Raw genomic sequence first — 15,767 nt, forward strand, 5'->3', positions numbered from 1 at the left:
CTTAAGCGATTGAGCCACCCAGGGCCCCCCAGAATGACTTCTTGAAATACAAATATGGTTGTTATATTGCCACATTAAATATTTGCAGTAACTCCCCTAATACCATAAGATCCAGTTGTCTTATGTAGACTTGCAGGTAATATACCATATATTTGTTATACAAAATGGAGACATTTTTATAGTGAAAGGGTATAATTATTAATAATTCTGTCAGGATCACAGGTGCCAACTGGAACTTTCCCAGGCAAACTGGGCATGTGAATACTCAATATGGTCTTTCATGATCTGATCCCTGACAACCTCTCGAGTGTCAGCTTCTGATTTTTCATCAGATACAACTTGACTCTCCCACTATATTTTACTGTTTTCTTTCAAATGCTAGTTTAATTTTCCTATCTCCTTTACACATACTACTTTCAGAGCTCTTCCCTCTCAATTTTCTTTTGAAGATTTTGAAATTCTATAATTCAGAATTTCCATCATTGAGATGTTTTAGGATTGAAGAATATTTTTAATATAAATCTCTTCTATTTCATGGTTAAAAAGGAGAGATCATAGTAAAAGATACTTAACTGAACTAATTCTTATAGTTAAAAGGATGAAAAATATCCGGTAGTGATACCTTACCTAAATGGAAAAAGAAAACTTCTTAGTCACACCACATGTCACCTCCCCCAAATATTTATATAATACAATAAACAACAAATAAAATGAACTCAATGGACAACATAATGGCCCTGTTGGCCATTAAGTACTCCTTGAAACATGTAACTTTTCAAATACCCTTGTGGTCAACAGGCCATTTACAGAGTTTCTGAGGTCCATGATAAGAGCTCCTTTTTGTAGATATGCTACCATTCCCATATACAGCTCAATTTCTCTGATGAATAAGTATGAAAGTAGACTCTGTAGAGAATCATAATAGGGAGAGAGATATTTTCTCATTAATTTTATTATTTGGACCTCAGATTCCAAGTAATCTCCTAAGCAGAATCTTAGTCGATGTTTAGGTATAAATGAAATTTATCAGAAAAATGCACATAAAGCAGAAGTTTGGAATTAGTGGTTACATACTCTGATTTAGGTGATCTGAATAGTGCCCTTCTTAATTCCTGTTTATTTTGTGAATCACTTTTTGTTTAATCCATAGCCACTTTGTTCCTGGCACTATGCCGGATGCTGAAAAGCATTGAATGAGACAAACCAGTCCTTGCTCTTGTGGAAGTTATTTTCTAGAATAAAGATGTGCTTTTAAAAGCAAAACACTATACTATTTATTATATATTATAATTATACTTTTATAAATTTACTTATAGAAAATATTCTATTCTATATTTATTTGTTTCACTTACTGCCTCTGATTTAAGGAAATTGTGTAACCAGGTAAACATTTCATGCTCAATCATTTTTTTCAACCCATAGGTCCATGTGATTCTGTCCACTTTCTCCTTGAAATAGGCTAACATGGGATGTCATTAGACTCTTGTTGAGCTTTAAATTGCTATGTTAAACGTGAATTTAACAAATGCAAAGCAGACCAATTTCCTCCTTCTTGTCTCCTGCTTTCCTGCCATAAATAAATATTTGTTGCATTCCCAATACTTGTTTGGCACTATACTAGGGGATGGAGATAAAACCATGAGAAAAATAGGTACCTTCTTAATTCTTTTAGACCTTACAGTTTAGGGAAAAACAGTACACAAACAAACTTCAAAGAGAGGTGAGTGTTGAAGAAATAAAAATTTGATATGATGGAGAAAAGAAAAGAATTACTTTAGGTAGAATGGTCAGGAAAGGCCATTCTGACTAATGGATAAGAAATTGAGTTTATATGAGTATTACAAAAATTATCCATGAAAAGATTGAAGTGAAGATGGTTCTTATCATAGGTAACTGCATGTGCAAGGGTCCTGAATGGAGTAAGAACTTGGTGTGATTTAGGAACTAAAAAAAGGCCCAGATGGCTGGAGGATAGTAACTAAGAATGAAAAAGTCAGGACATAGGATTTAGGAGGCAGAAATCTACTTCCTATTACATGGAGTTGTAGCTTTAGTGAAAAAGTTGAATTATATTCCAGATAAGGGGTTTGTGTCAGGGGAAATGCCTCATATAATAACACCATCAATTTTTTTTCTTAAGGAAGAAGTGTGACTCTATGATTTGGGGAATGGTAAGAGTTGCAATTTACCTACCAATTCTCAATTGCCTGCAATTAATGAAATTTTTTACTTTAACCTTCCTTAGAGTTATATATAGTAGCGTTCTACAGTTTGTTACAGAATCTTAGTGGGATCAAGAGTTAGTTATTAATTCTGCTATTATGTCAATTATTTGAAGTGTAGTAATTATTTTGTGGCATTGTTATGAAATGATTGCACTATATTTAAATAATGTGTTTAAACAAATATATTTTATAAAGATGAATATTCTGTATCTAAGAAGTAGCAACGATAGTCTCTTATTTCCAAATTAATCAATATGACTTAAGAGCAGTTATTTGGATGACTGAATTTTAGATTTTAAGGGATTCTCCAAGAGCATTAACAAAAGTATACTTATTTCTTATCCATAAAATATGTTGCTGAACGTAATCTGTGAACAACAAAGCCATGAAAAGTAATATTCCATCTAAAAAGCTGAAAGAAATCCAAATATCATTGTACCAATTTAAAAGGAAATCACATTACCATTTCATTAATAAAATTCCTTTTTCCCCAGAAGATTTTTAAATGTTTAGACTCAATCACCTCATACTTTAGTATCTGGAAATTTCACAAATATCTCATATCAAAGAATATTTTAAAATGTTCAGTGATTTAAGTTTACAGCATAATAGCTCTTTGTTTCATTTTTAGGTTAACATCAAGCATAAATGACCTTTTTTGGTAGGGAGTTTTATGAATTTTAATACAAACATAAATTCTTGTAATTCAGTAGCAGGATACTGAATTGTTCTATTACTCCCCTTCCCAAAATAACTCCCTCCTACCACCCTTTGTAGTCAAACCATTCTCCCTCCCTTAAATCTTGACAAAAACTGGTCTTTTATTCATTAGTGTAGTTGTTTTCTTTTGAAGAATATTATATAAGTGGCATCATCTAGTTGACTCCATATAGTGCTTTTGAGATTCATCTAAGTTATCAAGATGTCAGTAAACACACACAAAAAGAGGTTCAACTGTCATAGCCATTAAATGTAAATGTACATTACGATACCAGTATACACTTATCAGAATGGGTAGAATAAAAAAAATACTGGCAAGACTAAGGGTTGGTAAGGATGTGGAGCACCTGAAACTCTTATACATTGCTAGTGGGAATAATTGGGCAATTTTGTATAAGGTTAAACATACATACTATTACTCAGCAATCTACTATTTGTATGACAGAATTAAATATCTTACGGAATAATAACTTTAAAAATGGATTACTAGATTATTTTTTTCTGGAATGCTTACACAACATGATCATATTAAGTTTTTCCAGATGAGATGGAAGTTTCTTTTATATTGACTCGAGATTGTACTCTTGACTGAATTAATCAGGACTTTTTCACTGATAGTGATATCACCGAAATGGTAACCAGCAATTTGATCTACTTTGACATCACTGGTGATTGTGTACCTGAGGATACTGGAAAGAATGGAAAGAATACCGTTAAGGAACACATGGAAGTATGGATTCTGTGGGAGTCTCTTTTTGTAGTTTGTGCATTAGGTTATCAGTCTCTTGAAAAAAGTAATAATACACTATCTAGAAAAGACACAAATTGACATTGTTATTCCATTAAGGCACTCTGTACATGATATGAATTCATTATCACTTAAAGCTTTTAACCTTATTTCCTGATACAGGATCTAAGTTTGTTAGTACATAAATGATGAAAACTGGGCTTTCTCTGTTAAAATTTTTAATTTGCCTATGAACCAGCATGACAATTTAAAATGTGCTTAAACTGGGGCAAAGTTAGGGTGATTTCAAATTCTATTGGGATTTCTTTTTTTTTTACATTGTTTTGGAATTCTAAGAACGAAAGTAAGTATGGACTCTGTAAAATACATCTACAGAGCACTTATTCTCATTTTCAGTACAGTTTTTTGTTAACATCTACAATACTTTCATAATGATTAATACAAAGTGAATTAATGATTGAATAAAAATTTCTATGATCTGGAGTATTTATAATTCCTAGTTATGTAAATTTACATTATAATGAGATAAAAATGGATTACTTATATAACAGGGATAGGGAAATTGAGGAGGAAGAAAACTGAAAGATAAGACTTGATTAATTTTTTTAACGTTTTAATTATTTTTGAGAGAGAGAGACAGAGAGAGAGAGAGAGGGAGAGAATGAGCAAAGAAGGGACAGAGAGAGAGGGAACAGAATCCATGAAGCAGGCTTCAGGCTCTGAGCTGTTAGCGCAGAGCCTGACGTGGGGCTGGATCCCATGAACCACTGGATCATGACCTGAGCTGAAGCAGACACTTAACTGACTGAGACACCCAGGTTCCACAGATTTGATTAATTTTTTAAAGTGACTAATAAAACCTTGATTTTAAGAAAATGTTTTAGGCAGCAAGAGCCAAATAATAAAACATTAAGAGTGATCTAGAAGTAACCATGGCCACAGAGAGGGTGTTGGAAATTGTATTGACTTCAACTTAAAGATACAGTACAATTTTAGAAAATAAAGAAACAAAGGAGAGAAAAAAAATTTCCTATAATTATGCTCACTCAGATGTATGTACTCATGTTAGTAAAATTCCACATAAAAGTGAAAATTCAATCAGCCACCTGAATAAATGAGCTCCATATTTCCAAACATCTGAATATTAAAACAAAATTGGAATATTTTACTTTCTGCTCTCACAGAACAGTGTCCAAATATAGGAATTTTCAATATATTTTGAATACATTTGAATAAACATCTGAATATATGTAGATATTGCATATAATAGAATCAGCCTTCATTTTCCTTTCTTTTCCTTTCTTTATTTTCTTTTCTTTTAAGATTTTATTTTTTAAATAATCTGTACACCCAATATTGGGCTTGAACTCATAACCCTGAAATCAAGAGTCACATGCTCTACTGACTAAGCCAACCAAGTTCCCCCATCCTTCATTTTCTTACACTAGTTTTCAGTGACCCTTAAACTAACCTAAATCTGGGACAGTTTAACCTTTGAGAGAAAGTACACAAGAGGTCCTCCTAACCACATGTGTGGCCTCCTTGCAAATATGGGAACAGTTTTTATATGTGTGACTTTTATTTTGCTGGAAGAGCAAAAGTTGTATCAGTTCTTCAAAATGTTTTATGTTCCAGAGAAAACTATCCTTCTTACTACAGAAATTAAGGTTTTGCAGCAAATGCAAAAGCATGTTCATAGAAATAACCTTACCATCAAGTTGGAGGTACTGCAGACAGAGATTAGTCATGGTCTACCATATGACAGTGTTTTTATTATTGCCTTGTGTTGTTAGTTAAGTGTTGCCTGTTTCTGACTTTTCAGGTATTTGTTTCCTCAAATAGATGAAAGGTGTTTTGATATCAGCATTGAACTTTCTATTTCTTTCCATCTGCAGTTGTGCTCTGCACAAAAGAATCTCAAATACATGCTAATTAAGTGAAGGACCAAGAAATCTAAATCTATAAGGCATTATTTCCCAAATTTGGCTACCTTCATGGTTTTTGCCACATCTCAGTGACATCTGATCATTTATTTCCTTGATATCTTTCATAAAACTGGTATCTTTTTAAAACATATTATTTTATTTAATACATTAAATAATAAAAGAAAATCTTAAAAATCATTTTTACTTTTCATAATGCAAGACAACTGCCAAGTAAATACAATGAAACCAGGGTGGTGTTATGACATTTTAAATGTATATATTACTTTCTACTAGAAGTGCTAAGCTTGATGTTCTCCTTAGAAAGCAGATTAGTAAATTGGCAAATGTGGCTAAAGACAAATTACAAATAAACCAAGACAGTGTCTTTAATATAACTGAATATGCTAAAAGAAAATTAAAAAGGGAAAAATTTCAAATTAGGTGTTTCAGTGTCTTAATGTTATTCCTATGTGACACTTAAAGCTGCCTTGTTTACCAAGGACAGTTGTCCTAAGTTCTCGGAAATACTGATATGGGATGATCTTAATAGGACATAAATTTTGAGGACAATGCTATCTTGAATTTCCAGTGTACCCTGAAACACTATTTCTAAAAATAGAAAACTGTGTATTTCTAGAATGAAGGAGAGCAGCCCCCCTTAATTATATTGGCCGAGTTTGTCACTGCGTTGTCACAGTCCGACAATAATGCAAGTGCAATGGCTAAGTTCTGCTACCTCATAGAAAAAAAATTGTTGCATGAGATCAACATGTTATGGCCCCACTTTAGGGTACTGCCTTTTAAAGTTCCATATTAGTATATAGATTGCAAGAAGAGTTGTTTCACTTTCCCAAGATCATTCAGGTTTTGAAGCCATAGCTTTTACTCTGTGGCAAAGTTTACCCAAACAAGAATTTGAGAATATTATTATTTTTTATCACTTGGTAAAAAAAAATCACATAAAAATACTTTATAAATAAAGGGATAAATTAGGAATGTGCCAGTTTAATAATCATTATTATCTATATAAATATCAATGTTTACACCATAAGAATTCTAGTATTCATTGATATTTCTTTCTTAGCACAATTTACCATCAACACTTTATTTCTATTCTATCCAACAGCTATAGACAGTTGGTGTCTGGTTTCTAGAGTTAGCCATGGCCTTGTTTCCTTTTTAACTCTCAAAGACATCTTGAGTGTATGTTACCTGAGTTTTCACATGCAAAGAATTATAGCATTTAACAAAAAAGGTGATGGCAATTATATGATGGCATATTATATGAGCAGCTCATTTTAATATTAGCTATAATTGTTACATGTGTACATTTTTAAATAGAGTAAATTTTACCATGTGAATTTTGCCAACATTCAATTTTTAAAAATAACCCACATTCTCCTTGATTCATTCAGTATTTTGGAAACTATTCATTGTGTGTTTTGTCAAGTGGCAGGCACTTGGCAAATTTTCTGAAAATGACACTGTTGGAGACGGAAACATTTCTTGCTGTTAGGAACCTAATGTTCTACTTTTAACGCTCACACCTAAACCTAATTTTTAAATGCTTTGTTGTAGTTGTTATTGTTGTTGTGAAGCAAAAATGTATGCAGAGTACAAAAGGACTAAAGATGGCTCAATGAATCATCACAAAATCCATATAATCACCAACCACAACTGGCAATAAAATATTGTTAGCACCCTAGGAAACAGCCTCACCTCCTTCCTCATTTTCTTCTTCTTTCCCTTCCCCCAAAGAAACCATTGTTTTGACTTTGAGCTCAATATTTGAATTTTGCCTTTTATTAAATTTTTTAAAGGTTTATTTATTTTGAGAGAGAGAGAGCACTAGTAGGGGATGGGGGAGAGAGAGAGAGGAGGCTAGAGAATCTCAAGCAGACATGGGGCTTAATCCCACGACCATGAGATCATGATCTGAGCCAAAATCAAGAGTCAGACATTTAACCAACTGAGCCACCCAGAAGTCCCTGCCTTTTATTACATTTTATATGCAGAAACAGCATGTGGGTGTGTGTATATGAGTGTATGTGTAGTATCTTTTGCTCAAATTTTGATTTTTCAGATTTCATTTTGCTGAATTTAGTAATAGTTCACCAATTTGTATTATTGTATAATATTATGTGAATATACTGTATTTTATTAATCCATTCTACTGAATTATGTTCTTATCTGTTTGGGTCATGTTTTGTTTTATGTTTATATCTATTACTAATAATGCAACTACGGATATTTCTGCACAAGTCTTTGAGTGGATATGTGCATGTGTTTCTTTTTGAAATAAATCTAGGGATGGACTTTTTGGGGGTGATTATCACGAGCAGACAATGCCAAAATGTTTTTCCACCAGTAGTGAATGAGTCCTAGTTGCTCCACAGTCTCCCACTTTTATTCAAGAACAGTTAAAACAAACCAACAAGGATGGTGAAGTGGCTAACCCAGAGAAAATGGAATTCAGGGATAATTCTAGACCTAACATTGATTTTCTTTTCTTTTCTTTTTTTTTTTCTGTGTACACCCCTGGACCCCAATCAGTGTTGTGGTTGCCTTTTCCACATTTCCTCTCCTCACTTTATTAATTGTCCCAATCTCCCTTGGGTGTCTGTGAAGTCCTCATGCTTTTTTGTGAAGCTAATTCCATCTTGGATACTAGTGGTAGGATAGTAGACTAAAATAATTAATATAATCCCACCCTTGGCCTTGGATCATAGTTTCATATGTGTGAATTCCTATGTATTTGGCTAGTGATGCACGAAATTAGACTTTCTGAGGACTTCCTTCTTTTTGAGAGAATTTCTGGAAGAGTTTCTCTACGTTTTCATAGATGTAAATAAAGAGGCATAGAAGTTAGGAGTTGGAGTTAGCTTCTCCTGACTGCAAAGTCAAGCTACCTTTGCGTTGAAGCTGACACCGTGGAGGATAGAAGGGTGAGATACAAAGAATCAGAGTTTTTAAATACATAGTTGTGAAGCTAACCAGGGCACCATGAAGCTTATCCTACATTAGGCTTTATGATTATATATTCCAGTGCTCCCCAATTTAGTTTGAATGTTCTGAGACTTGCCTTGAAATTTATCTTACCTAATAAAACCCCACAGACAGTTATTTGATATGGATCGTTGGTGGTTGCTAATAAAAAAAAAACAAAAAACAGTTTGCATTTACACACTGGAATATATGTGTGTGATAATGGACTCAGTCAAATAAGCATATTTACCCACAGCTGTTAACCTAATTTTAAAACATTGAACCCGGTAAGAGCTAAGGAAATCATCACAAATAGGAAAATTCATTACCAGAATTGATACTTAGGGATTTGCTTCCTTGCTGTAACACTCCCCTTTTTGTATATCCGCACTTGGCTACACACACGGGCAGAGAGCATTCCCAACAGGTTATGCACAGGTTCCTTACATGTCCTTACTGGGAGGTACAGAATCGCATAGGCCACTAAAGGCCCTAGGTGAAAGAGTAACTGGTGCCCCAATGCTCTTGTTTACAGAACACCACAGCATCCTGTGAGTTCCCAGTCCTCTTGGACAATACAGAGTGGAGTCCCTTCCTCCCATGATCACATTATGAGTCCCCATGTCCTTTGAGACATATATTTCACCTTCCATACCTGCTCTGACACTTTTTGCAGTGGCTGGAGGACATCGTTTAAAATGAACTGGTTGATATGTATGTCTTGCTCCTGGAGTGTGCACGGCTCACCAAACTGATAAAGAGTTTGAGATGCTTGACCACATCCATGAAGTTAAATTACAAGCTCTGGTTTTTTTTTTCTTTTAATGTTCATTTATTTTTGAGGGGGTGGGGAACACAATCAGGGGAGGGGGACAAAGAGAGGGAGACACAGAATTTTATTTATTTATTTATTTTTTCAATATATGCAGTTTATTGTCAAATTGGTTTCCATAACACACAGGTGTCCTCCTCAAAACCCCTCACCCACTCTCCCCTCCCTCCCACCCCCCCATCAACTCTCAGTTAGTTCTCAGTTTTTAAGAGTCTCTTATGCTTTGGCTCTATTCCACTCTAATCTCTTTTTTTTTTCCTTCCCCTCCCCCATGGGTTTCTGTTAAGTTTCTCAGGATCCACATAAGAGTGAAACCTTTGTCAAAGGCCTTTTCTGCATCGATTGACAGGATCATATTGTTCTTATCTTTTCTTTTATTAATGTGATGTATCACATTGGTTGATTTGCGAATGTTGAACCAACCCTACATCCCAGGAATGAATCCCATTTGATCATGGTGCATAATTCTTTTTATATGCTGTTGAATTTGATTTGCTAGTATCTTATTGAGAATTTTTGCATCCATATTCATCAGGGATATTGGCCTGTAGTTCTCTTTTTTTTACTGGGTCTCTGTCTGGTTTAAGAATCAAAGTAATACTGGCTTCATAGAATGAGCCTGGAAGTTTTCCTTCCCTTTCTGTTTTTTGGAATAGCTTGAGAAGGATAGGTATTATCTCTGCTTTAAACGTCTGGTAGAACTCCCCTGGGAAGCCATCTGGTCCTGGACTCTTATTTGTTGGGAGATTTTTGATGACTGATTCAATTTCTTCGCTGGTTATGGGTCTGTTCAAGCTTTCTATTTCCTCCTGATTGAAATTTTGAAGCGTGTGGGTGTTTAGGAATTTGTCCATTTCTTCCAGGTTGTCCAGTTTGTTGGGATATAATTTTTCATAGTATTCCTTGATAATTGCTTGTATCTCTGAGGGATTGGTTTTAATCTTATTCTATTTCCATCATTCATGATGTTATCTATTTGGGTCATCTCCCTTTTCTTTTTGAGAAGCCTGGCTAGAGGTTTATCAATTTTGTTTATTTTTTCAAAAAACCAACTCTTGGTTTCGTTGATCTGCTCTACAGGTTTTTTAGATTCTATATTGTTTATTTCTGCTCTGATCTTTATTATTTCTCTTCTTCTGCTGGATTTAGGCTGCCTTTGCTGATCTGCTTCTATTTCCTTTAGGTGTGCTGTTAGATTTTGTATTGGGGATTTTTCTTGTTTCTTGAGATCGGCCTGGATTGCAATGTATTATCCTCTCAGGACTACCTTCGCTGCATCCCAAAGCGTTTGGATTGTTGTATTTTCATTTTCGTTTGTTTCCATATATTTTTTAATTTCTTCTCTAATTGCCTGGTTGACCCATTCATTCTTTAGTAGGGTGTTCTTTAACCTCCATGCTTTTGGAGGTTTTCCAGACTTTTTCCTGTGGTTGATTTCAAGCCTCATAGCATTGTGGTCTGAAAGTATGCATGATATGATCTCAATTCTTGTATACTTATCAAGGGCTGTTTTGTGACCCAGTGTGATCTATCTTGGAGAATGTTCCATGTGCACTCGAGAAGAAAGTATATTCTGTTGCTTTGGGATGCAGAGTTCTAAATATATCTGTCAAGTCCATCTGATCCAATGTATCATTCAGGGCCCTTGTTTCTTTATTGACTGTGTGTCTAGATGATCTATCCATTTCTGTAAGTGGAGTGTTAAAGTCCCCTGCAATTACCACATTCTTATCAATAAGGTTGCTTATGTTTGTGAGTAATTGTTTTATATATTTGGGGGCTCCTGTATTCGGCGCATAGACATTTATAATTGTTTGCTCTTCCTGATGGATAAACCCTGTGATTATTATATAATGCCCTTTTTCATCTCTTGTTACAGCCTGTAATTTAAAGTCTAGTTTGTCTGATATAAGTATGGCTACTCCAGCTTTCTTTTGGCTTCCAGTGGCATGATAAATAGTTTTCTCCATCCCCTCACTCTCAATCTGAAGGTGTCCTCAGGTCTAAAATAAGTCTCTTGTAGACAGCAAATAGATGGGTCTTGTTTTTTTATCCATTCTGATACCCTATGTCTTTTGGTTGGCGCATTTAGTCTATTTACATTCAGTGTTATTATAGAAAGATATGGGTTTAGAGTCATTGTGATGTCCGTAGATTTCATGCTTGTAGCGATGTCTCTGGTACTTTGTCTCACAGGATCCCCCTTAGGATCTCTTTTAGGGCTGGTTTAGTGGTGACGAGTTCCTTCAGGTTTTCTTTGTTTGGGAAGACCTTTATCTCTCCTTCTATTCTAAATGACAGTCTTGCTGGATAAAGGATTCTCGGCTGCATATTTTTTTTGTTCATCACATTGAAGATCTCCTGCCATTCCTTTCTGGCCTGCCAAGTTTCAGTAGAGAGATTGGTCACGATTCTTATAGGTCTCCCTTTATATGTTAGAGCACGTTTATCTCTAGCTGCTTTCAGAATTTTCTCTTTATTCTTGTATTTTGCCAGTTTCACTGTGATACGTCGTGCAGAAGATCAATTCAAGTTACGTCTGAAGGGAGTTCTCTGTGCCTCTTGGATTTCAATGCCTTTTTCCTTCCCCAGATCAGCGAAGTTCTCAGCTATTATTTCTTCAAGTACACCTTCAGCAACTTTCCCTCTCTCTTCCTCCTCTGGAATACCAATTATGCGTAGATTATTTCTCTTTAGTGCATCACTTAGTTCTCTAAATTTCCCCTCATACTCCTGGATTTTTTTTCTCTCTCTTTTTCTCAGCTTCTTCTTTTTCCATAATTTTATCTTCTAGTTCACCTATTCGCTCCTCTGCCTCTTCAATCCAAGCCGTAGTTGTCTCCATTTTATTTTGCAGTTCATTGATAGCATTTTTTAGCTCCTGCTGGCTGTTCCTTAGTCCCTTGATCTCTGTAGCAAGAGATTCTCTGCTCTCCTTTATACTGTTTTCAAGCCCATTGATTAATTTTATGACTATTATTCTAAATTCACTTTCTTTTATATGGTTTAAATCATTTTTGATCAGTTCGTTAGCTGTTGTTATTTCCTGGACGTTTTTCTGAGGGGAATTCTTCTGTTTCGTCATTTTGGATAGTCCCTGGAGTGGTGCGGGACTGCAGGGCACTTCCCCTGTGCTGTCTTGAATAACTTGCGTTGGTGGGCGGGGCTGCAGTGAGACCTGATGTCTGCCCCCAGCCCACTGCTGGGGCTACAGTCAGACTGGTGTGTGCCTTCTCTTCCCCTCTTCTAGGGGCGGGATTCACTGTGGGGTGGCATGGCCCATCCGGGCTACTTGCACACTGCCAGGCTTGTGGTGCTGGAGATCTGGCGTATTAATTGGGGTGGATCGGCAAGGTGCACAGGGGCGGGAGGGGCAGGCTCAGCTCACTTTTCCTTCTGTGATCTGCTTCGGGAGGGGCCCTGTGGCACGGGGAGGGAGTCAGACCCGCTGGAGGGATGGATCCACAGAAGCACAGCATTGGGTGTTTGCGTGCTGCAAGCAAGTTCCCTGGCAGGAACTGGTTCCCTTTGGGATTTTGGCTGGGGGATGGGCAAGGGAGATGGCACTGGCGAGTGCCTTTGTTCCCCGCCAAGCTGAGCTCTGTCATCTGGGACTCAACAACTCTCCCTCCCGTTGTCCTCCAGCCCTCCCGTTCTCCGAGCAGAGCTGTTAGGTTATAACCTTCCAGATGTCAAGTCCCACTTGCTGTCGGAACGTACTCTGTCTGGCCCCTCTGCTTTTTCAAGCCAGACTCGGGGGCTCTGCTTGGCCGGCGGGCCGCCCCTGCCCCGGCTCCCTCCCACCAGTCCGTGGAGCGAGTACCACCTCTCGGCCCTTCCTACCCTCTTCCGTGGGCCTCTCATCTGCGCTTGGCTCCAGAGAATCCATTCTGCTAGTCTTCTGGCGGTTTTCTGGGTTATTTAGGCAGGTGTAGGTGGAACCTAAGTGATCAGCAGGATGCGCGGTGAGCCCAGCATCCTCCTACACCACCATCTTCCCAGGATCCTCCAAGACACAGAATTTTAAACAGGCTTCAGGCTCTGAGCTGTCAGCACAGAGCCCAATGTGGGGCTTGAACTCACAAGCTGTGAGATCATGACCTGAGCCAAAGTCAGAAGTTTAACCAACTGAGCCACCCAGGTACCACCCAGGCATCTCTGCTTTTAGTCCTTGGTATGCGGAGATCAAATTGTTGGTATCTGGAATAACAAGCTTATGAAATTTGAATATTATTAACTTTGTGCTGAAGTTGCCATACTGTTATTGAGCTCAGGCATAAACGAATTTATTGTCCTAAAGGAAAATGAGTTTGAACAACTATTTATTTTGGGTGATCTTATTTTTTCATGAATGTACAGTAGCAGATTCTTTGGACCCAGTTTCTTTTTCAAAGCCTTGCAGCATAATGGTTAAATATTTTGGTTTTGGCAAACTGAAGTGACTAGTGGAAACATTGTGTTTCTTCATTGGCAAAATGGGGATAATTAAAGGAATAACACTGTTTTAAGGATTAAGTGGGAGAATGTATGTGAAGTTTTTAAAGTTATTCCTAGGACATGGTGAATATTGAAAAGTAGCTATTGTTGGTATTATTATTTACCTCAGAAAAACTGGTTAGCAAGAATATTTCTTTTCCACAAATCTTAATTAAGCATGCACTCATGGAATTTATAGTCTAGTAATGGAAACAGACAATAAGCAAATCAGAGCACAGACATTGTAACAAATGCTATGAAGCAATCATGGGACTGGCTATAGCGTATGAAGGTTGGGGTGGGTGACAGTGTTAGATAAAACAATAAGGGATGACTTCTATGTAAAGGTTATTTCTGTTGAAAAGTAAGAAGGGATAAGCCATACCAAATACTGGTTTAGGAGGTGAAGAGAAGAAAAGATTGTAGGAGGAAGGAGTATATGTGTAAATATACTGGAGATTGGCCAAGTTTCTAGAACTCATCAAACTTGGGTAACATGATGATGTAAGGAATAGCACATTCTTCTGTTCCTGATGCTTTTGGAGTATGAGGATTCTCACTGGATTCTATGGCCTGATGAGAATGTGAGGTCGAATGGGATCTCTTTGAGAGCAGAGATTTATGTTATATAAGCGGTGGAGATTCACAAGAGGTAATGTTAACAGAGCAGAGAATACAATGCATAGGAACTTTTAATAGAAAAGTTTCAAAAGGTTTTATTTTGTTGACATATATGTCTTGGGAGATTTATTTTCACATATAAAATACCCTGTATTTAACTGATTGTACCTATAAAATAAAAATAAACCGAGATTTGTACCAACAAAATATTGAAGCTGATGTTAAGAACGAATGAAACACGAATTATTTAAAAAGAGCTCAAGCATAAAAATGAATGAGTTTTTGTATATTTTTTATTCTACTTACCTACATATGTCAGAGAAAGAAAAAATATAGATTCTGCCTTTATGATGCCAAATACCAGTGGGTTTTAAGATACCTGAATGAAATGACAGATGTTTTTATATCTCACCTAAGTGTTTGCTGTTATATTACCCTGGGAGGATACAATGACGAGATTTTTCCTCTCACAAAACTTAGATCCTTATTGAATTTCTGGAAATGTGAAATACATAGATTAAAATTTAAAATTCCATAAACTGCATGATTAATCTTTAGTGTCAAACATCTAGAATATGTACCAAAATTTGAATATTTAGCATCTTCTATATAATTGAACTTTCACTGAACATCAATCAAGTATTTGTTTTATGTTTTTCTTGAAAAAAATTTTTAATGTTTGTTTATTTTTGACAGAGAGAGAGAGAGAGACAGCATAAGTGGGGCAGGCACAGAGAGAGAGGGAGACACAGAATCCGAAGCAGGCTCTAGGCTCTGAGCTGTCAGTACAGAGCTCAACCCAGGGCTTGAACTCACAAGCCATGAGATCATGACTTGAGCTGAAGTCAGAAGCTTAACCGACTGAGTCACCCAGTTGCCCTCTTTTTTTTTTTTTTTTGTTTTTTTCTAAGCCACTTTTATTTTTCTAAGTAAAATCAATTTTTTTTCTGATTATAAACATGAACTCAAAACATGTTTGTAATCATGCATAAATGCAAATAATGCATAAAACTGTAAACATGAAAATAAAAATATAATAACCTAATTTACAACATGGAGACTCAGATCTAAAGGGGGAACTGGGAATCTGTATTTTTAAGAGCCTTCCCGCCACGCTCCGCCCAGGAGTACACATCACTGGTTTAAACACAGACTGAGTTGCTCAAATTTTAATGTGCAGATGAATCGCTTGTAAATGTATTAAAGATTTTGATTCAGGAATCTCAGTGGGGCCC

At 36.3% G+C, this 15,767-nt stretch overlaps 1 protein-coding gene across 2 annotated transcripts in view; it reads left to right on the top strand.

Annotated features, from left to right (window-relative positions):
• Window positions 1-15,767, top strand: part of GABRG2 (gamma-aminobutyric acid type A receptor subunit gamma2) — a 112,103-nt gene that overhangs the window by 12,373 nt on the left and 83,963 nt on the right. The window lies entirely within an intron of this gene.

Source organism: Panthera pardus, unplaced genomic scaffold, assembly GCF_024362965.1.
Source record: "Panthera pardus isolate Hobbes unplaced genomic scaffold, ASM2436296v1 HiC_scaffold_2, whole genome shotgun sequence".
Classification (NCBI taxonomy): Eukaryota; Metazoa; Chordata; class Mammalia; order Carnivora; family Felidae; genus Panthera; species Panthera pardus.